A 22854-nucleotide genomic window follows, 5' to 3' on the forward strand; every position below is an offset into this window, starting at 1 on the left:
TGACTTACACTGCTCAAAAAAATAAAGGGAACACTTAAACAACAGAATATAACTCCAAGTAAATCAAACTTCTGTGAAATCAAACTGTCCAATTAGGAAGCAACACTGATTGACAATCAATATCACATGCTGTTGTGCAAATGGAATAGACAATAGATCGAAATTATTGGCAATTATCAAGACTAGAGATGAGCGGTGTTCGACTAGAACTGTTCGCCAATCTCAAATTCGAGCTGTTTTGGGTGGTGTTCGAGTTGTTCGACGAACCCGAACGATTTGCAAAAAATTCGGCTGTTCGAGGTTATGTTCGATAACTGTTCGTGCACCAAAAGCGTGTCCTGCATGTCTGGCGCTATTTAGAGCACCAATCATGCAGGGATTGTCTGCCACTCACTGTAATGCCACAGCCATGGTGGTTGTGGCATTACAGTGATTGCCCAAATCGATGGGAACAGTGCTCACAGTGAAACATGAAAAGCCGGCAATTCAGCAGCGGCATACACCGGTACCCGACAATTTAGAACCGAAAGAATAGAGCTTCACACATAGATTAGATAGATAGAAACATGTCAGTCACACATATAAGAAGCACAGTGACAGTGTTGCTTACTGTACTTGTCATTTAGTGTAAAGGATTTATCAAAAAAAATAATAGTGTTTTCATGCACCGTCTCCTTAAAAAAGCCGGCCGGCAATTCAGCATCTGTACCCGACAATTTAGAATAGAAGGAATAGAGAATCACACATAGATTAGATAGATAGAAACATGTCAGCCACATATATACGAAGTACAGTGACAGTGTTGCTTACTGTACTTGTCATTTAGTGTAAAGGATTTATTAAAAAATATAATAGTGTTTTCGTGCACCGTCTCTTTAAAAAAGCCGGCCGGCAATTCAGCAGCGGTACCCGACAATTTATAACAGACAGAATAGAGCTTCACACATAGATTAGATAGATAGAAACATGTCAGTCACATATATATGAAGTACTGTGACAGTGTTGCTTACTGTACTTGTCATTTACTGCAAAGGATTTATTAAAAAAAATAATAGTGTTTTCATGCACCGTCTCTTTAAAAAAGCCGGCCGGCAATTCAGCATCTGTACCCGACAATTTATAACAGACAGAATAGAGCTTCACACATAGATTAGATAGATAGAAACATGTCAGTCACATATATAATAAGTACAGTGACAGTGTTGGTTACTGTACTTGTCATTTAGTATTAAAATAAAGGATTTATTATTAAAAAAAATTGGCGTGGGGTTCCCCGTAATTTTAGTCTGTAGCGGAGGTTAAGCAGACAGCTGGGGCAGATGTTTGAAGCCTGGGAAGGGGGTAATACCCACGGAGCTTCCCAGGCTACTAATATCAGCCCCCAACTGAATACCTAGCCTTTACTAGCTATTAAAATGGAGGACCCCCCCCCAAAAAAATGACGTGGGGTCCCCCCTAATTTAATAGCTAGCAAAGGCTAGGCAGACAGCTGGGGGCTGATATTAATAGCCCAGGAAGGGAGCCATGAATATTGGCCCCCTCCCAGGCTAGAAACACCAGCCGTCAGCCGCCCCAGAAATGGCGCATCCATAGGATGCGCCAATTCTGGCACTTAGCCTCGCTCTTCCACGCTGCCCTGGTGCGGTGGCAGGGGGTAATAGGGTTGGGGTTGATGTCAGCTTATAATGCCAGCTGACATCAAGCCCAGGTTAGTAATGGAGAGGCGTCTATAAGACACCCCCATTACTAACCCCATAGTCAAAGTTAAAAGAAAACACAAACACCCAGAATAAAGTCCTTTAATTGAAATAAAGACACATTCCTTTATTGTTCTAAATTAAACCATACTTACCGTCTCATCTTTATGCCGTCACAGCGAGACACTGAGGAGCGCAAGCATGCCTGCGCTTCTGAGTGCCCGCGGGATGACAGGCTGGATGGCAGCGTTCTGCTGCGGTCCAGCCTGTCATCTCGATGTAGCAGAGCTGAAGCTGTCGTGGGAACCATGGAAAGGTAAGGATGAGGTTGCTTAATTATTTTACTTTTATTGCAGAAGACATTGGCTTCAGCTGGAATGGGCGTGACGGTAAGTATGGTTTAATTTAGAACAATAAAGAATTGTGTGTTTATTTCAATTAAAGGACTTTATTCTGGGTGTTGTGTTTTTTTAAATACTTTACTAGAAATTCATGGTGGTCATGTCTAATATTGACGTGACCCCATGAATTTCGGGCTTAGGGCCAGCTGATAATGCCAAGCTGGCCTTAACCCCTTTATTACCCAGTGAGCCACCGCACCAGGGCCCTGGATGAGTTGGGTACAGCGCCAGAAGATGGCGCTTCTATGAACGCGCCATTTTCTGGGGCGGCTGCGGACTGCAATTTGCAGTGGGTGGGGCCCAGAAAGCTTGGGCCTCCCTGCGCTGCGGATTCCAGCTCCCAGCTGCCTAGTTGTACCTGGCTGGGCACAAAAATAGGGCGAAGCCCCACGCATTTTTTTTTTAAATTATTTAATGAAATTCATGGAATAATTAAGAAAAAAAGGGCTTCCCTATATTGTTGTGTCTGGCCAGGTACAAATAGGCAGCTGGTGGTTGGGGGCAGCCCGTTCCTGCCTGCTGTACCTGACTGGACACAAATATAGGGCGAAGCCCCACGTCAATTTTTTTTAAATTATTTCAGGAAATTCATGAAATAATGAAAAAAAAATTGATGTGGGGCTTCGCCCTATATTTGTGTCCAGTCAGGTACAGCAGGCAGGAACGGGCTGCTCCCAACCACCAGCTGCCTATTTGTACCTAGCCGGACACAACAATATAGGGAAGCCCTTTTTTTCTTAATTATTCCATGAATTTCATGAATTTATAAAAAAAATACGTGGAGCTTCGCCCTATTTTTGTGTCCAGCCAGGTACAACTAGGCAGCTGGGGGCTGGAATCTGCAGCGCAGGGAGGCCCAAGCTTTCTGGGCCCCACCCGCTGCAAATTGCAGTCCGCAGCCGCCCCGGAAAATGGCGCGTTCATTGAAGCGCCATCTTCTGGCGCTGTACCCAACTCATCCAGGGCCCTGGTGCGGTGGCTCACTGGGTAATAAAGGGGTTAAGGACAGCTTGGCATTATCAGCTGGCCCTAAGCCCGAAATTCATGGGGTCACGCCAATATTAGACATGACCACCATGAATTTCTAGTAAAGTATTTAAAAAAAACACAAACACCCAGAAAAAAGTCCTTTAATTGAAATAAACACACAATTCTTTATTGTTCTAAATTAAACCATACTTACCGCCACGCCCATTCCAGCTGAAGCCAATGATCTCCTGCAATAAAAGTAAAATAATAAAGCAACATCATCCTTACCTTTCCATGGCTCCCACGACAGCTTCAGCTCTGCTACATCGAGATGACAGGCTGGACCGCAGCAGAACGCTGCCATCCAGCCTGTCTTCCCGCAGACACTGAGAAGCGCAGGCTTGCTTGCGCTACTCAGTTTCTGGCTGTGACGGCATCCAGATGAGCCGAGGTCATGTCCAATGAACTCGGCTCACCTCATGCACGTCACTGACAGCGTGGGAAAATTCTCACGCTGAAGCGCTGAGTGCAGGAGAATTTTCCCACGCTGTCAGTGACGTACATGAGGTGAGCCGAGTTCATTGTCGGCTCATCTGGATGCCGTCACAGTCAGACACTGAGGAGCGCAAGCATGCCTGCGCTTCTCAGTGTCTGCGGGATGACAGGCTGGATGGCAGCGTTCTGTTGCGGTCCAGCCTGTCATCTCGATGTAGCAGAGCTGAAGCTGTCCTGGGAACCATGGAAAGGTAAGGATGAGGTTGCTTTATTATTTTTCTTTTATTGCAGGAGATCGTTGGCTTCAGCTGGAATGGGCGTGATGGTAAGTATGGTTTAATTTAGAACAATAAAGAATTGTGTCTTTATTTCAATTAAAGGACTTTATTCTGGGTGTTTGTGTTTTTTTTTTAACTTTGACTATGGGGTTAGTAATTGGGGTGTCTTATAGACGCCTCTCCATTACTAACCTGGGCTTGATGTCAGCTGGCATTATAAGCTGACATCAACCCCAACCCTATTACCCCCTGCCACCGCACCAGGGCACCGTGGAAGAGCGAGGCTAAGTGCCAGAATTGGCGCATCCTATGGATGCGCCATTTCTGGGGCGGCTGACGGCTGGTGTTTCTAGCCTGGGAGGGGGCCAATATTCATGGCTCCCTTCCTGGGCTATTAATATCAGCCCCCAGCTGTCTGCCTAGCCTTTGCTAGCTATTAAATTAGGGGGGACCCCATGTCATTTTTTTTGGGGGGGGTCCTCCATTTTAATAGCTAGTAAAGGCTAGGTATTCAGCTGGGGGCTGATATTAGTAGCCTGGGAAGCTCCGTGGGTATTACCCCCTTCCCAGGCTTCAAACATCTGCCCCAGCTGTCTGCTTAACCTCCGCTAGAGACTAAAATTACGGGGAACCCCACGCCAATTTTTTTTAATAATAAATCCTTTATTTTAATACTAAATGACAAGTACAGTAACCAACACTGTCACTGTACTTATTATATATGTGACTGACATGTTTCTATCTATCTAATCTATGTGTGATTCTCTATTCCTTCTATTCTAAATTGTCGGGTACAGATGCTGAATTGCCAGCCGGCTTTTTTAAAGAGACGGTGCATGAAAACACTATTATTTTTTTTAATAAATCCTTTGCAGTAAATGACAAGTACAGTAAGCAACACTGTCACAGTACTTCATATATATGTGACTGACATGTTTCTATCTATCTAATCTATGTGTGAAGCTCTATTCTGTCTGTTATAAATTGTCGGGTACCGCTGCTGAATTGCCGGCCGGCTTTTTTAAAGAGACGGTGCACGAAAACACTATTATATTTTTTAATAAATCCTTTACACTAAATGACAAGTACAGTAAGCAACACTGTCACTGTACTTCATATATATGTGACTGACATGTTTCTATCTATCTAATCTATGTGTGATGCTCTATTCCTTCATGTCTAAATTGTCGGGTACCGGTGTATGCCGCTGCTGAATTGCCGGCCGGCTTTTTTAAAGAAAGCGTCTTCTGAGCAGTTTGTCAGCTTTTGGACACCTTTGAAGGTGTTTTCTATGTGTTCCTATGTGTTTTTGTTTGCCTGCCATTGGTTTTAACGGTGTTCGACGGTGTTCTAAGGTGTTCGACGAACAGTTCGACGAACAGTTCCTCGAACATCCCGGTGTTCGACGAACCGAATCGAACCCGAACACTACGGGGGTGGCTCAACACTAATCAAGACCCCCTCAATAAAGGAGCGTTTCTGCAGGTGGGGACCACAGACCACATCTCGGTACCAATGCTTTCTGGCTGATGTTTTGGTCACTTTTGAATGTTGGTTGTGCTTTCACACTCGTGGTAGCATGAGATGGACTCTACAACCCACAGAAGTTGCTCAGGTAGTGCAGCTCATCCAGGATGGCACATCAATGCGAGCTGTGGCAAGAAGGTTTGCTGTGTCTGTCAGCATAGTGTCCAGAGGCTGGAGGCGCTACCAGGAGACAGGCCAGTACACCAGGAGACGTGGAGGGGGCCGTAGGAGGGCAACAACCCAGCAGCAGGACCGCTACCTCCGCCTTTGTGCAAGGAGGAACAGGAGGAGCACTGCCAGAACCCTTCAAAATGACCTCCAGCCGGCCACAAATGTGCATGTGTCTGCACAAACTGTTAGAAACCGACTCCATGAGGGTGGTATGAGGGCCCGACGTCCACAGATGGGGGTTGTGCTCACAGCCCAACACCGTGCAGGACGCTTGGCATTTGCCACAGAACACCAGGATTGGCAAAGTTGCCACTGGCGCCCTGTGCTCTTCACAGATGAAAGCAGGTTCACACTGAGCACATGTGACAGACGTGACAGCGTCTGGAGATGCCGTGGAGAGCGATCTGCCTGCAGCATCCTTCAGCATTACCAGTTTGGCAGTATGTCAGTAAGGGTGTGGGGGGCATTTCTTTGGAGGGCCACACAGCCCTCCATGTGCTCGCCAGAGGTAGCCTGACTGCCATTAGGTACCGAGATGAGATCCTCAGACCCCTTGTGAGACCATATGCTGGTGCGGTTGGCCCTGGGCTCCTCCTAATGCAGGACAATGCCAGACCTCATGTGGCTAGAGTGTGTCAGCAGTTCCTGCAAGATGAAGGCATTGAAGCTATGGACTGGCCCGCCCGTTCCCCAGACCTGAATCTGATTGAGCACATCTGGGACATCATGTCTCGCTCCATCCACCAACGTCACGTTGCATCACAGACTGTCCAGGAGTTGGCGGATGCTTTAGTCCGGTTGTGGGAGGAGATCCCACAGGAGACCATCCGCAACCTCATCAGGAGCATGCCCAGGCGTTGTAGGGAGGTCATACAGGCACGTGGAGGCCACACGCAATACTGAGCCTCATTTTGACTTTTTTTTTAAGGACATTACATCAAAGTTGGATCAGCCTGTAGTGTGTTTTTCCACTTTAATTTTGGGGGTGACTCCAAATCCAGGCCTCCATTGGTTAATAAATTTGATTTCCATTGATGATTTTTGTGTGATTGTGTTGTCAGCACATTCAACTTTGTACAGAACAAAGTATTCAATGAGAATATTTCATTCATTCAGATCTAGGATGTGTTATTTGAGTGTTCCCTTTATTTTGAGCAGTGTATTTACCTACAGTATAAATGCTCTGTTGTAGTAGGGCATCTGTGGTGGCTGTGGCCCAGCATTTCAAGTAGAACCTTAATCCATACATACAGACATACTCCACATTAAGATAGTACAAAAGGAAGACATTCCTCTTCAGACCGGCCGTTGGTGAGAACAGTAGCAGAGCCAAAACTCTGTAGTATGTCATTTTTTTTTTAAACTTAATTTGTTTATTAAACAATTTTATAAGCAATTATACATTAGATTTGGTGTCGGAAAACATCCAGAGATAGCACATCAACATAGATATACACGAAGGGTGACATATAAAAGTAAAGATGTCAAATGGGTTACCACATACATATATATAGTTTCCTTGACTTAGGAATGTCCCATCTTCTGAAATTATATGCAGAGAAAAAGATGGAAAATAGGATATTTTCCTGATTAGGAAACAATCCAAACTTGAAACTTTTAACCACAACTTATCAAACTTATGCTGTCTTTTCCATGCTTAAAATATCTCACATCATAATGTATAAGGATCTAGATGTCTGCCTCTATGAGTAACATTTGTCATCCGTGACACGTGATTTACTATTCATACACATATCTCTTGCATATTTACTTTCAAGCTCAAACTGTTATGATCTGCAACATAAACTAAGGAAAGAATGGGAAAAGCTGTCCCTACAGTAAGACTAAGCTGAATCCCTACGATGTAGCGGGCAGCCTGTTCCTTGTGAACAGACCCGCCTTCGTCCTCGGCTAGTCTGAACGGAGACCTATAGAATAAAGGGAGGGGTCCCTAAAAGAACTAAGGACTGGGACAAAAATGGGACACCTCCTAACAGAAGTTGTTGCAGAGCAAAAAGACAAACTGACAAAAAGTACTAGAGGTCCCAGAGGACCAAGCAAACTAGACCGAGATAGGCACCAAAGCACCTGGCCAGAGAGACAGGCAAATAACACTGAAGTCCAGCAAAGCCAGAAGGGCGGAGCTGGAAAATATAGGCAGCTGGTCAAGTCACCACAAAACACAAGATAGCAAAAACTGACAGGAGGGTTCTAACACAAACCTTTCACCTAAGTAGAGATTGTAAGACATGAAGAATTCCAATAGTCCCATATTTTGGAGAATTTTAATGGACAGCCTCTATTTTGGTATATAATCTTTTCAAATGGAATTACTGAGTTAACCAGAGCAATTCAGGAACGCAATGCTGGCTGTGTGTTGCCCATCCATCTCAAAGCCAATAATTTCCTGGCCAGAAACAAGGTTTCCCTCAAAAAAATCTTAATATAATGGTCCAAGGCTTCATCCTCCATTACCCCAAAAAGGCAAATCAGAGGATCACGTGGAATTGGAATGGAAATTAAAGAGGATAATAGGGAGGTAACTTCTCACCAGAAGGACCTAATAATGTAACAGTCCCAAATTAAATGGACAAAGTCAGCATCAATGGTATGACAACGTAAACATTCTGAATTAGAGGAACGCCCCATTTGATATAGTCTGTGGGGTGTGAGATATGACTGATAAATAATATAAAGCTGAATCATCTTATTATTAGCAGATGGAGAGACAAATGATGGAGATTCCAAAATTTCATCCCATTCCTCCTCCCCCATATTCGGAATTAGGAGTCTCCATTTATTTTTTGCTGGCAAAGGAATACGATCTAAGCCTGTTGATATCAAATATGTATTCAAGCTAGATAAAAGACCTTGTGGGCCTTGAGATTTAAGTATTCCTATTAAGGGAAATGAGGAAATAGTTTGATTTATTTTACAGTTTTGTAAATAAGATCTAAGCCCATTCCTAAGTTGGAGATACCTGAAGAATTGAGATCTTGGAACCTTTAATTTATTTTGCACCTGTTCAAAAGACATCAGTATAGATCTTTCATAAATATCTCTCAACACACAGACCCCATTAGCTATCCAAAAGGGGGCAGATGGATGTTCCAAAAAACGGATTCCCCCATATAGGCATTTCAGCTATAACATGTGTAAAGTCGGTTCTTTTCTTTGCCTGTTTCCATACCGTTCTCGCTAATCTATGTCAGGGTAGCAACTTAATGGAAGTCGATTTATTTAATTCTAGAAAACGCAATAAACAACCCGTGCCTAATACTTGTGCCAAATGGTTCTCAGAATTCGGTAATTGGGAGTCAGGCATCCAACTATGGATCGCTTTAAGCTGACCTGCTAAATAGTATAGGTGGAAGTCAGGCAAAGCTACTCCTCCTATATCTTTAGGCCTTTGAAGGGTAGACAACTTCAGTTTTGGTCTGGAACTTCCCAAAATAAATGTAGACATCAAAGAGTTAAGAGATGTAAAAAAAAATTTAGGGACCAGTACTGCACTATGTTGTAACATGTAATTGAATTTAGGGAGTAAGATCATCTTAATTAAGTTAATCCTTCCTGACACTGATAGCGGTAATCTACCCCACAAGGAAAATTTACACTTAGCGTATTCTAATAAAGGAAGAATATTGCTCGGTAGATCCTCTCTATCATTCCTTACAATTATAATTGTCAAGTATTTGAAACATGACACTGCAGGTAAAGGAGATAACATTTCCAAGTCAGTATTCGGAGAGGGCGACAAAGACATAAGAGAAGATTTATCCCAATTTATAAAGAGGCCCGAATATTCACTAAATTTATCAATAATAGAAATAACATATGGGAGGGAATCTTTAACCTTGTCCATAAAAATGATCATGTCATCTGCATATAAACCAATTTTATCAGTTCTGTCTGCAATTGTAATTCCCCTGATATCCTCAGATCATCGGATTCTTATAGCCAGAGCTTCAATTGCCAGAGCGAATAAAGCCGGAGACAAAGGGCATCCCTGGCGGGTTACCCTTTCCAAAGAAAAAGATGTGGATGATAAATTATTTATCGTTATTTTAGCTTTGGGGGCCTTGTACAATATTTGAATCCAGGCCTGAAATTTAGGGCCAAAACCAAATTTCTCCAAACAGGCAAATAAGAACGGCCACTCTAGTGAATCAGAAGCCTTGGCCGCATCCTGTGAGGCCAAGGCCCAATCATTTTCTGGTATCAAAGAACTATATTGAGTTATTGATTGTACCCTTCTAATATTAATAGAGGTGTTTTTCCCTGGCATAAAGCCTGTTTGGTCCGGGTGGACAACTGAAAGTATCACCTTATTAAGTCTCAAAGCTAGAATTTTTGTGAGAATTTTGTAATCCACATTTAACAATGAAATAGGACGATATGATCCGCACTCCAAAGAATCCTTCCCCTCCTTTATAAGAACAATAATATTGGCGTCATAAAAGCATTCAGGCAGAGAGCCACTTTGCATCGCCTCTGAGAAAGTCTCTAAAAGATGTTGCATTAAGCCCCTTTGATATTTAAGTTAGAGTTCTAGAGGTAGGTCATCAGGGTCTGAAGCTTTACCCGAAGCCATATCTGCCAGGGCTGCATTTATTTCCTCTAAAGTGATATCTGCATCTAAAAGGGATTGTTGTGAGTTACTCAATTTGGGAAAATCAAGATCTGCCAAATAGGAGAGATATTCTAGTTTATTATGGGTACTTTGGGATTTATATAAAAATATATATATTTATATAAAAATTATGAAAGCCATTTAGGATTTCTTCCGCTGCAGAGACTATTTGGCCCCCTGGTGTCCAAATCCTAAGAATATCACTAGAGTCATTATGCTTGCGGACCATAAAGGCCAACAATTTTCTTGATTGGTTTCCCAATTCAAAATATGATTGCCTGGTGAAAAATAGTTTACGTTTAGATTTAGTGTCAACTTTTTGTGTATATAATCTATATGAGTGTAGCCAGTTTACTCTATTCTCATCAGACGGGTCTGAAACATAAGACTGTTTAGCTTCTTTTAACCTATTTTCAAACTCTGTATCGACCTGTGCAGTTGTTTTCTTTATGTAAGAAATAGCAGATGAAAGGCATCCTCTAAGGTATGCCTTCATTGTATCCCAAAAAATCTTCGTATTCCTTGGTAGTGGATGCACCTCCACGAAACAGTCTATTTGATCTGGTATTCTATCTTCAGGACCAATCAACTTTAACCAAAAGCGATTAAGTTTCCAAGTGGGTCTGTCTCGTATCTGGTCAAATTTAAGTGTTAGCATCACCGGGCTATGGTCCGAAATCTCTCTTACCCCATGTTCAATATTATGTACCTACATTGCAATATTACTAGAGCTGAAAATATAGTCTAACCGTGATAACGTAGACTTGGTTGAGGAGTGGCATGTGTATTCTTTAGTTCCTGGGTGATGTAATCTCCACAGATCTATCCAACCAATACTCTCCATATAAGTTGAAAACAAATTAGAAGATGGTATTAGTGTCGTTCTGGTGTTGTCGCCAATTCTTAATCTTTCTAAATTCTCATCCATGATCAAGTTAAAATCCCCCATACACAAGATCTGAGCATCTGGATGGTTTAGTGCAAAGCTTACTGCCTTTTGGATAATAGTTAGATTAGCAGGAGGTGGGTTATATATACAAAGTATTATTTATTCTCTGGAATCAATTATAGCATTTATAAAAACAAATCTTCCTTCTAAATCTCTACAGGCCTCCCTAACCTCCCATCTAATGGCCTTATGGATTAAAAGCGAAACTCCTCTTGAATAGCTCATATGGTAAGAGTGTATTGACCATTGTGATGCGCCCCCTGGGCCGCGGGGTACTCGGTGCCGGGCCGGTCGTTACTCGGGGATATGTCACAGTGGCGGTGACCCGGTCCGTGACCCAGGACGGTCATTCAATAGGGGATTATTTACAGGGGATTTATGTACAAAGTTTGTGACGCTACCTGTGGTACGCGACTATAGGAGCCGCCGCTGCGGAGCAGGTCCTCTGGAGCTGATGTTAGTGCAGCAGGGATGGTGTGGCTCTCCACAAGTAGAGCTTAGCTCCAGGGCAGTGTAGATGTTGTAGGTTGTGCTGGGCGTTGTAGTGCCGGGGTGATGGCGCAGGTAATAATCACAGAGACGGTGGGGTGCAGTCTTCCGAGTTTACTCACAGTTCTTAAGTTCCTCAGGTTACAGGTTCCGGACTACAACCTCCCACGTCGTGCTGCGCTTACTCAGAGAGAGGTTCAGTCCACCCTCAGATATCTCCAGAGTACTTAGCGGGACCCCCTTCTGTGTCCTCTCTCTGGCCATCTCCCTGCACCTCATACCTAGTGTCCCAATCCGGTACCTGTGGGCCTTGTCTGGCGACTTCTGTTCCGTCCCCTGGGTCCTCTATAGCTACCTTCTTGGTGAGACTGATATGGACTGTTGGCTGCAGGACTTGAAATACGGCAGCCTTCGGTTTCTAGTTGAGACAGAGTTCTCTGCTAGTTGAGGGACCGGTCCCCTTTGTGTGGCCTGACCCCTCCACCTCCTGGTAGATTCGGGCGTACGGGTGGCCTTCAGCACTGCCCGTACCCCTGGGGTCCCTTCTTCTGTTCCTGGAGCCCTTCCTGCTCCCTCTCCTCTTTCTTCTTCAGTCCTGGGCCTCTCCTCAGGCCCTCTGCCTGAGCAGAGCTCCTGCAGAGCCCTGCTTTACTCACTGTAGATTGTTCTCACTCTCTCCTCAGACTGAACTCCGCTAAACAAGATGGCTTCTCAATTTATACCTTCCTCTCATGTGCTCCCCTAAGCTACTTCCTCCACCCACACCCACTACATAGCCCCTCCCACAGCTAGGGACCCGGGACTGTGCTCTCCCTTTGGAGCAATCTCGCCCTACCCCCACTGCGGGTATGTGTTGGATGCAGGTGTTAGGGTCCCGAGCTGTACTCCTTCCTTACCTGAGAGTGAGATACCACACCTCTGGTTGAGATGCAGTACCTCTGTGGCAACCGAACCCTCAGGGTTGCCACACACCCCCCTGGTAAAACACAGCACGTCCGCGGGCTGGAACCGAGTAAAAACAGGGTATTTTACAGACATGCCAATTTTTAGAATGCATTCTCTTAGAAGATATTAAACAAACTTTTTCTTCCCTTTATGGGAGGCACATTACTTGAACGTCACTGGTTTCTTTATCAAAACATTATGAGACCTTTTAAAGAACATTTTTCTTTATGCTTATAAAACATTTCTACACATAAAACATTTTTCATATAAAACATTCTTTAACAGGTTACAGCACGATCTGCAACCGGGTGTCCTTTTTCTTTATTAAGGTGCAAACTAGCAAACTTGAGTATGAGGGACCCGTCCGAAAACCCTCAATGCAGGCCCTGGGCATGACTGCAGGGCTTAGATGATCCAGGTGTTGGACCACGTCTTCGGCCACGCCAAACGGGTTTTTGTTCTGAGGTCAGCTTTGTATATATAAAACCAATAAGGGGCACTTTAAGAAGTGCAATTATTTACAATGGAAAGTTCTTTGGTTATTCACCGTCCATAACCTACAGTCTTTTTTTTTTTAAATGGGTAAACCTAAAATGCACACACTTTAACTTTGTAAACTGGCAGGGTTGTACCCTTCCAGGTAACTATAAACAGTTTCTGCAAAACAAACAGTCTAACAGGGGTGCTCCCTCCGGGGGAACTCTTGGTTCCTGCAGGCTGACCCAGCCGGGCCTTCAGCCTGGGGCTGCGGGGGCAGGTCTCTTTGCTTTGCCACGCAGTATACTTGAAGGGCATACCAGCCGCGCTCGCCCTTGTGACGGTTAAATGTGACGTAGTCACCTGGATATAGATTTCTGCCGGGATGCCACTGTTGGAGGTGGGGTTCCACATCCCGCCGGTTCACAAACACATCCCTGTCGGTGTGCGGTTCCCTCACAAAGCCCCACCCCGTGTTCAGATCGAATTTGACAACTATCCCCTCCAGACGGGGACTAGGGGTGGTAGCTCTGGCTGGGCGGGCCCGGGTTTTGGCCGCCATGTTCCGGGCCTCCATCCTTTCCCACCACACCTGTCGGTCGTGACGTTCCCACTCCAGCTGCAGGAGCTCCCTCCTGCAGTGCTCTTCCCTCCGGAGGGCCTGGGCCTGCATCTCCCACGGGAACCCCATGAGGTCCCCTTCCCGGTTATCCCACCGGAACTCTTCTCCTCTTGGGCAGGTAACCGGGGGTGCAGGCGCAGGTGCTAGCGGGGGTCCTTGCTTGTCCTCATATCGGGCGGACCAGTCATAAGCAGTGTTTCCGTAGATCCACTCGGGCGCGGGGGCAGGTGGCTCCGGTAGGGGGCCCAGGAGTAAATCGGCAGAGCAAGCGCCCGGGTACGGGGTTTCCGCCAGGGGGTCTGGGAGCCTGTCAGTAACGCAGGCGCTTAAGACTGGAGATTCCGCCTGGAGACCGGGGAGCAGATTGGCAGAGCAGGCACCTGGGGTTGAAAGTTCCACCAGGGGGCCCAGGGGTAGGTCGGTGGAGCAGGCGCCCGGGATCGGAGGTTCCGCCGGGGAGCCCACGAGCAGGCTAGCACTCTCAGCGCCCGGGACAGGGAGTCTCTCCTTACCTGCTCCCGCGGCCGCGCTTGTGCCGTCCTCTGCCTCCTGGCTCCGTTCAGGTTCCTCCGGGGCTGGAGCGCTGCTGGTGGAGTGCAGCACTGGCTGCTACCGGATCATCAGCTTCTCCAACAGCTCCTTTTTCCAGCTGGTGATGGCGTCCTGCTGGGCCCTCTCCATTCTCCTTCCCAGCTCCTGGATTTCCGCCTGGAGGAATTCTTTATCCTCCAGGGATAGCTCTGCCATGGCCTCCTCCAAGGTAAGAGGCCTTGCCGCCTGTTGCAGACCACGGATGGGAGCTGGCTCCTCACTCTCCATCTTGCCCTCCGGGTGCGGTCTGTCTGGCCTCCTGGAGACTCCGCCCTGTCTCCCAGGTTTCTTCTCTCTTCCTCTCCCCTTTCGGGGGGGGGTTCCATGACAACTTGCTGTCGGACACACTTTGGGGCGGTCCCCCCAGCTTGACAGACACATCCACATAGTCACTATTGCTCTGGGCGGGCCTCGCTTTTGGCGCCATTCTGGAAACCCGGCCCACAATGGGAGGCGGCTTCTTGTCATTTGGCTCGCACATAATGGCGTCCGTTCTTCTGGGGTGGGCGCCACATTCAGTATAAAACACAGTCTTTAGGCGCACAATACCCGGTGATAACGGGTGGGCTCATATCCTGTTCGTGACGCCAAAGATGACGCGCCCCCTGGGCCGTGGGGTACTCGGTGCCGGGCTGGTCGTTACTCGGGGATATGTCACAGTGGCAGTGACCCTCTCCGTGACCCAGGGCGGTCATTCAATAGGGGATTATTTACAGGGGATTTATGTACAAAGTTCGTGATGCCACCTGTGGTACGCGACTATAGGAGCCGCCGCTGCGGAGCAGGTCCTCTGGAGCTGATGTTAGTGCAGCAGGGATGGTGTGGCTCTCCACAGGTAGAGCTTATCTCCAGGGCAGTGTAGATGTTGTAGGTTGTGCTGGGCGTTATAGTGCAGGGGTGATGGCGCAGGTAATAATCACAGAGACGGTGGGGTGCAGTCTTCCGAGTTTACTCACAGTTCTTAAGTTCCTCAGGTTACAGGTTCCTGACTACAACCTCCCACATCGTGCTGCGCTTACTCAGAGAGGGGTTCAGTCCACCCTCAGATATCTCCAGAGTACTTAGCGGGACCCCCTTCTGTGTCCTCTCTCTGGCCGTCTCCCTGCACCTCATACCTAGTGTCCCAATCCGGTACCTGCGGGCCTTGTCGGGCGACGTCTGTTCCGTCCCCTGGGTCCTCTATAGCTACCTTCTTGGTGAGACTGATATAGACTGTTGGCTGCAGGACTTGAAATACTGCAGCCTCCGGTTTCTAGTTGAGACAGAGTTCTCTGCTAGTTGAGAGACCAGTCCCCTTTGTGTGGCCTGACCCCTCCACGTCCTGGTAGATTCGGGCGTACGGGTGGCCTCCAGCACTGCCCGTACCCCTGGGGTCCCTTCTTCCGTTCCTGGAGCCCTTCCTGCTCCCTCTCCTCTTTCTTCTTCAGTCCTGGGCCTCTCCTCAAGCCCTCTGCCTGAGCAGAGCTCCTGCAGAGCCCTGCTCCACTCACTGTAGATTGTTCTCACTCTCTCCTCAGACTGAACTCAGCTAAACAAGATGGCTTCTCTATTTATACCTTTCTCTCATGTGCTCCCCTAAGCTACTTCCTCCACCCACACCCACTACAAAGCCCCTCCCATAGCTAGGGACTCGGGACTGTGCTCTCCCTTAGGAGCAATCTCGCCCTACCCCCACTGCGGGTATGTGTTGGATGCAGGTGTTAGGGTCCCGAGCTGTACTCCTTACTTACCTGAGAGTGAGATACCACACCTCTGTTTGAGATGCAGTACCTCTGTGGCGACCGAACCCTCAGGGGCGCCACAATTGCACCCAGGGTTTATTTAGCCACCTAGCTGAATCTCTAGTGAGGTGTGTTTCGACTAAAGCCAGGATATGTGGCTGGTAATTTTTGATTTGCGAGAATACTTTAACCCTCTTCTTAGGGGATTTGAGACCTCTTATATTCCATGTCATACACTTCAGTTGTGACGCCTTTTATCTAATATAAGAATAATGAAAATAGAAGACCATTACACTATTACTATTCATAGTCATTATTTCCCTTTTGACATATCTAATCATTTCCTCCCAATTTATATATTTATGGGGCTCACCAGGTTGATCTATTGGCTCTATAGGACCCGACATATCAAATTGCATGGAGGAGGAGCAAATAGAGCTAAGCACTTTGACAGCATTCAACTTGAAAACAATAACCCAAAACACAACCAAAACAAAAAGTAAACTTAAACATTTCTTATGACGCTTCCTTTCGTGGAATACCATCACTGATCCCAGTGTGAGGTATTATGTTGTCTTTGACGATGCAAAGTCTGAACTCCCGCAAATGAAAAAGGTGTTTCAAATTACATCAAACCCAATGTTCAAAGTAGGAACGGCGGTATAAAGGTTGTCGGTCATCCTTTTCCAGGCTCTTGGTGCAACCGGAGCCACTCCAACGCTTCCTCCGGGGTAGCAAAGAAAGTAGTAGAGTTTCCAGAAACAATTCAGAGACGAGCAGGATAAGCCATAGCGTAGATAATCCCTTTGTCTTTAAGTTTCTTCTTAACATCCATGAACTGTGCTCTTTGTTTCTGTAGTTCCACCGAAAAATCAGGGAAGATGGAAATTGTAGAATTGTTGTATTTAATAGGGCCTTTTTGTCTTGCCAATCTCAAAGTGGTATCTCTGTCTTTAGAGTTCAGCAGTCTAGCAAGAAGTGGTCTAGGAGGGGCTCCAGGAGGGGGGGTTTGGCTGGAACTCTGTGGGCCCTTTCCACAGCAAAGACCAGAGAGTATTCATCTCCTAAGGTAGATTTAAGCCATTTTTCCAAATAAATTTCAGGATGTTGACCCTCTGTTCGCTCTGGTAGGCCAATAATTTGTATATTATTTCTTCGCATACGATTTTCAAGGTCATCAGCTTTTTGGCGGCAGGCGTTTATGGAACTAGCCACTTTTGTCAATTTGTTAACAATAGGCGGCATTTTATCTACCAGTTCTGATACCCTCGTCTCAGCCTCAGTGACACGTTTCTTCATGGTTTGCATGTCTTGGCGGAGTAGGCCCACATCAGAATGAACCTCCTCTAACTTCCTGGTCAGGGAGTTCTTGCAAGTGGATATAGCTTCTAAGAGTTGATAAGCAACTTGCTTCAAGGTCATTTCTTCATGTCCCTCCCCCTCATCAGATACATGGCTGTTACGTTGATCCGTTATTTTATTTGATAAGGATGTCGGCCCCTTCCTTAAACGAGAGTTTTCCTGGATGTCCCCTCTGGTAAAGTCCTTCAATTTATCTGCTATACTCGAGTTTTTCCCTCGGCTCATTTTGTAGCGTTATGAGCAGAGTATATTATATGATGGTTACTCAAATAGTGTATTATGCAGACTTGTAATGTAAAAGTTAAAGACTGGACAATGCTGCCACCTGGTGTCTTTGCTGCAGCGTGTCTCAGTAATGTCTTTTATAAGTTATATACCAGTTCCAGCATATAAGATGTATTATTGCAATAATAAAGGTTGGAGGAGATAGTGGCCACTAGTTGCTTTGTATTTATTTCGGTCACTCTGTGTCCCATATACAAATGCCAGGGACTAAGTATAGGCTGCAAGTCTCATGCCCCAGGGTTTATACTTCCCCTTGTAAAGATAGGATGTGGCTGCTGTGATTTCTTCCTTAAAAGTAATCTAGTGGCCTCCAGACAGGATGCGGGACCGGGTTGTCCGGTACACTCACTGCTGTACTCCTCCAGAAGCCGTCGCTCCTCAGACCTTTCAAAGGGAGACCGACTGTCAGCGTGTGTCTCCTATGGCGCCTGTAAGCTGCACCACGTGCAGAGCCCTCAAGATGGCCGCCGCTGCATAGAGAGTTCTACTCTGCCGGGGTCCGCAGAGAGCGCAGGACCGGAGCCCTCTCCGTAGCAGCTCCTCAGAAGCCCTGCTGCTCCCCGCTTCTCCAGTGCTGTGCTGCTGGGCACAGAAGTGAAGAACAGGGTCCGGTAAGAACAGGATTATGCGCCGGATAGCGAGAGCTCAGGTCTCCTGTGTCCTCTCGGCTCCACGGCATCGCCACGCCCCGTAGTATGTCATTTTATGAAATATGTGAACAGGTTTGTAAAAATCCCATCACATGCAATAGGTACAAATGACAGATTTCAAATGGATTAGGGTCTTAAATCCGGAACGGGGTCTAAAGCTGATGTAATTTAACAGCCCTATCTTTTTTATTTGTTTATCCAGTGGACATGCCATAAGATTTCGGGATTGGGTAATCTTTTGGCAATAAAAACAAATTCTAATGCATTTAAATTTACAATTACTAGTTGATGCAATATTGAATGGAAGAGGTCAAGAGTGCCAGGTAGCATTTTGGCCATATTCTAGCTTTTTCAAATTATGTAATTTGGGACACCTAGCACCGAAGGTGTCAAGGCAGTTCAGACAAACAAAAAGCAGTATTATAATTCTTATCATAGCAAAAGTAAAGTTCGTCTGATAACATGACATTTATTGTTTAAAGGGGTTGTCCAGTACTTTATATTACCCCCCCCCCCCCCAATGTATCCCCCCGGGGCCCCTAAGGATTTTTGTAATTACCTTATGTTGCAGATAATGCCTGTGAGCTCACAGGCATCACGTGACCCCCGGCTGCAGACGGCTCTGACATCCGCTGATGTCACGTCTTTGTCTTCCGCGTTCCAGTTGGATGCCAGGCTGTGGGCGGGGTTACCCCCCTCGTCACACCCGGCATCCACCGCGCGCTCTGCCTCTCCCCATTCATTGGGAAAGCGCGCGGTGGATGCCGGGTGTGACGAGGGGGGTAACCCCGCCCACAATCCAGCAGCCACCGCGGGGGCCCCAGCGCTGAGTTACGCTTCACTTGTCGTGACGTCAGCGCGGGGTCACGTGATGCCTGTGAGCGGCCAAGGATAGTGACGCGCCCCCTGGGCCATATTCTTTTAAGGGGAATATCCGGAGCCGGATCAGATGGGGGTTGTAGTCTTCCGAGTGGCTGTGACCCGGTCCGTGCCCAGGGTGTCAAACTCAGTTGTATGTGGCAGTCCTACAGATGTTACTAAGTTCTTAATGTCGACTACGCCACCCGTTGTGTTGCGGTCACTATGGCCGCCGCTGCAGCAGGGTCCGCTGAGGCTGATGGTGTAGGTGCAGCTTGTGATGGTATAACCCCCAACGGGTGGGGTATAGCCTCAGGGGGATCAGGTGCAGAGGATGGGGGTTGTGGTGATGCAGTGTAGACGGCAATCAGAGACAGAGTCGGGTTATGCAGTTTAGGATGTTTACTCACTGCTGATGTTCCGGTCACTCCAGCTTCGAGTGACCTCCCGAGCCGTGCTGCGTCCACCAGGTTCTGGATCCAGCCAACCCCCAAATAAGTCCGGAGCGTGACCCTGAGCTCTCCTTCTGTCCTTTCTCTGGCCGTCCCCACTATTGATCCACCCAGGTCCAGCTCCCTCGGGCCTTCTGTTGGGAGACCCTTGGCCTTGGGTTCCCTGACCCTCCACGTGGTATGCCTTCGTGGTGGATTTGGTGGGTGGCCGTGGCAGACGCTGCCCACGGCCTCCGGTCTCTGGCTGGGGTGTGTTTTTGCCCCCACCAGCTTGGGTTCCGGTACCCTGTGCCGACTCTTCACCCGGGGATTTAAGTTGGGTTCTTGGAGTCCTTTTCTTCTGTTTCCCCCTCTGGGTCTCTCTTTCTCCTCTCTCACTCTGGGTCTCTCTTCTCCTCCGCTCGCTGACTTTCTCTCTGCAACTGACCCTGTTCTTAGTTGGTGCCCACCTTATATACACCCTCTATGTGTGAGCTCAGGTGACCAGCACCCAATGAGCTCCTATCTTTACCCAGGCTGCTCCCCCTATCTGCCCCTACACTACTTGGGATGTACCACCCCCCTCCCACTCCAGCCAGGAACAGACTCGGTCGTACCTGCACATTTCTAAGTGGGAGTACCGTCGGTCTGCTCCTCGGAAATGGGATGTGTGTAGTGCATGCAGCCTACCGAGCTCAGGTCCACACTCCATCCTTACCCGGGAGTGGAATATCACACCTCTGGGTTGAGGTGCAATACCCCTGTAGCAGCCGAATCCTCAGGGTGCTACAATAGCGTCGCTCACAGGCATTATCTGCAACGGAAGGTATTTACAAAAAGTCTTAGGGGCCCCGGGGGGATACATGGGGGGGGTATTATAAAGTACTGTACAACTTCTTTAAGTATAAATTGGCTGTGTAAAGGCCATTTATTATCTTGCAAACCATAAACTATTTCCTTTCATTATTTAATGAGGTTGGCCACTACTTTTTCATTGATGGCATATACCAATAGGTTATGAATATCTGATTGGTGTGGTGTGTACTCTCGACGATCAGCTGTTACCAGTTGCGCCTGAAAGTTCTCAGATGCTACTAGAAGACAGCATCTCCATCAAAACTATAGTGCCTGTGGCCTGGTACTAAGAGCTCCAACCCCCTGAATAGTTGGTTGATCTGCATTACCTGGGGCGACCAATATAGAAATGACGCGACTCTGTGATCTGACAGCATCCGATAACTTCTGGCCTGCGCCGGTAACAGCTGATCGGTGGGGATGTCGCACCCCCACTGATCAAATATTGAATGCTTATACTGAGGATACGCCTCAATAAAAAAAAGTAGTGACCAACCTCTTTAAATGTAGTAACAATTAAGCACAGTAGTCCAAGTTGAGAATAACCATGTATTACAATTGATGGATGATCACAAAGAGGTCAGTAAAAGTTTGTTATATGAAAATCAGAAGTGAGATACTATAGTGTTGTTGTTTTTTGTTTTTCTGTAAAAACAATGAATCAGAAAACCATAGGGAAAACCTGCCAGTTTGAGCAGCGCCTAAATGAATATAGAAAATTATAGATCTGCAGTTTGTTCCTACAGGGCAAATATGCAGTGAATTTTCCGCTGTGGATTTGTGTATAATACAATTGCATATTACAGTAGCAGCGTTATGAATGAGATTTCAGTATGATAAACTGAAGGACACTGCGAATATCAAATCTGCGGCACGTCAATTTATGCTGTGAATGTCACTATGGATTTCACCTTTTGCAATGCAAAGAGTGAAATGTGCAGCAAATCTGCCTGTTCCGTAAAAACTTCAGTGAGATTATTTAGCAGATTTCCGTGCAGTTTTTGCTCCGAGGAATTCCTGGGGGATGTACACTAAAATCTAAAAACAGCTGAAAGATGAAACAAGTGATCTATGAAGTCATGCCTTGAAGTGACACTGTCAAAGCCTGTTAGCTGCATTTTTACTGACATTTACAGTTGGCAGGAGGAAAGGCATCATCTGAAACGACAGTCCATTTGCCTTAGCAACCAGGAGAATTTCCTGTTTTTGTGATGTACATAATTGTGACATTATCTAAGAAAACAGTAGCCTGTAAATCCACATACTAGTGTGTCATCAATAGAATGCAACCTGTAACTATGTCCTATCATATAAAATCACTATACTGTTATATGATCACAATAAGAAAAAACGAAACTGCATCTAAACTGCAAAATGTTATTGGGGATTTCTACCAAGCTCAGACTGTCCCACCGGAGTACTGGGAAATCCACCAGTGGGCCCCTGAGCCAACCACAGGCCATTCTTGCTTAGAAGTTCCCCCAGCTCTACTTTCACCAGAAATCATTGCAGGCATTGCTACAACACATCTTTTGCTTAATTGATAGGAAGCAGCTGCCAATATGATCCCCTATTCCTAGCTTCTGCTAATCCGAATTGGTGGGCAGGCCCAAAAATGAAAGAGACTGAAACAGCTGCATCTATTAGGAACTGAATGAGTGCAGCTAGCAGAATGGCGAAAGGCAATATGCAGAGCGGCACTGCAGTGTTGGGGCTTGATGAAGGTTTTATTACACATTTTTGTTTAGAGAAGTGAATGTGAACAGTGTCAGGTCTATTTCAGAAGTTGTGCTGTATTCCCCAGTCTTACAGCTTGGTCACATATTACAAATTCGCCATATGCTTTCGGATTTGCAGGGTGAAAACTTGCAGTATATTACATGAGCAGCTACAATACTTTGCCACATAATCCACCACAGATTTTTTGCTGTCATATGTGAATGTACTATTAGGGTATTTTCCCATGTAGCATAAATGAGGCAGGTTTTCCACCAAGATTTTCAAGACAGAAATCTGAAACAGTTTTGTCTATAGCCAGCTAAGGACAACTTTTCTACCAAAGGTTGGTCACTTTCACGGAAAGCCTGAGTTAGAGCCCATGAATGTTTTATATCAGTCTTTAGTATAAGAGTTACCGTATATACTCGAGTATAAGCCAAGTTTTTCATCACATTTTTTGTGCTGAAAAAGCCCCCCTCGGGTTATATTCTGGTATATACTCGAGTATATTGAAATTCCGTTGGTGGATAGTGGATGCGGAAAGGGGGGGTTGCGGCAGCGGAGTAGTGGGGCTCTCGCAGTAGTGGCTGCTGCAGCTACCACGTGTGCTCGCTGCTAAATGGAAATGAATATTCCCTCTTCTCCACTCCCATAGGCGTGTAGAAGAATGAATATTCATTCTCTTTAGTAACCGGCACGGAGGAGCGCTGAGCCGCAGCTACTACTGAC

At 46.3% G+C, this 22854-nt stretch overlaps 1 protein-coding gene across 1 annotated transcript in view; it reads left to right on the plus strand.

Annotated features, from left to right (window-relative positions):
- Positions 1 to 22854, plus strand: part of HSD11B1L (hydroxysteroid 11-beta dehydrogenase 1 like) — a 151350-nt gene that overhangs the window by 56633 nt on the left and 71863 nt on the right. The gene's annotated exons all lie outside the window — the stretch shown is intronic.

Source organism: Phyllobates terribilis, unplaced genomic scaffold (assembly GCF_046119375.1).
Source record: "Phyllobates terribilis strain yellow unplaced genomic scaffold, ASM4611937v1 Scaffold_1__5_contigs__length_1240528914, whole genome shotgun sequence".
NCBI lineage: Eukaryota > Metazoa > Chordata > Amphibia > Anura > Dendrobatidae > Phyllobates > Phyllobates terribilis.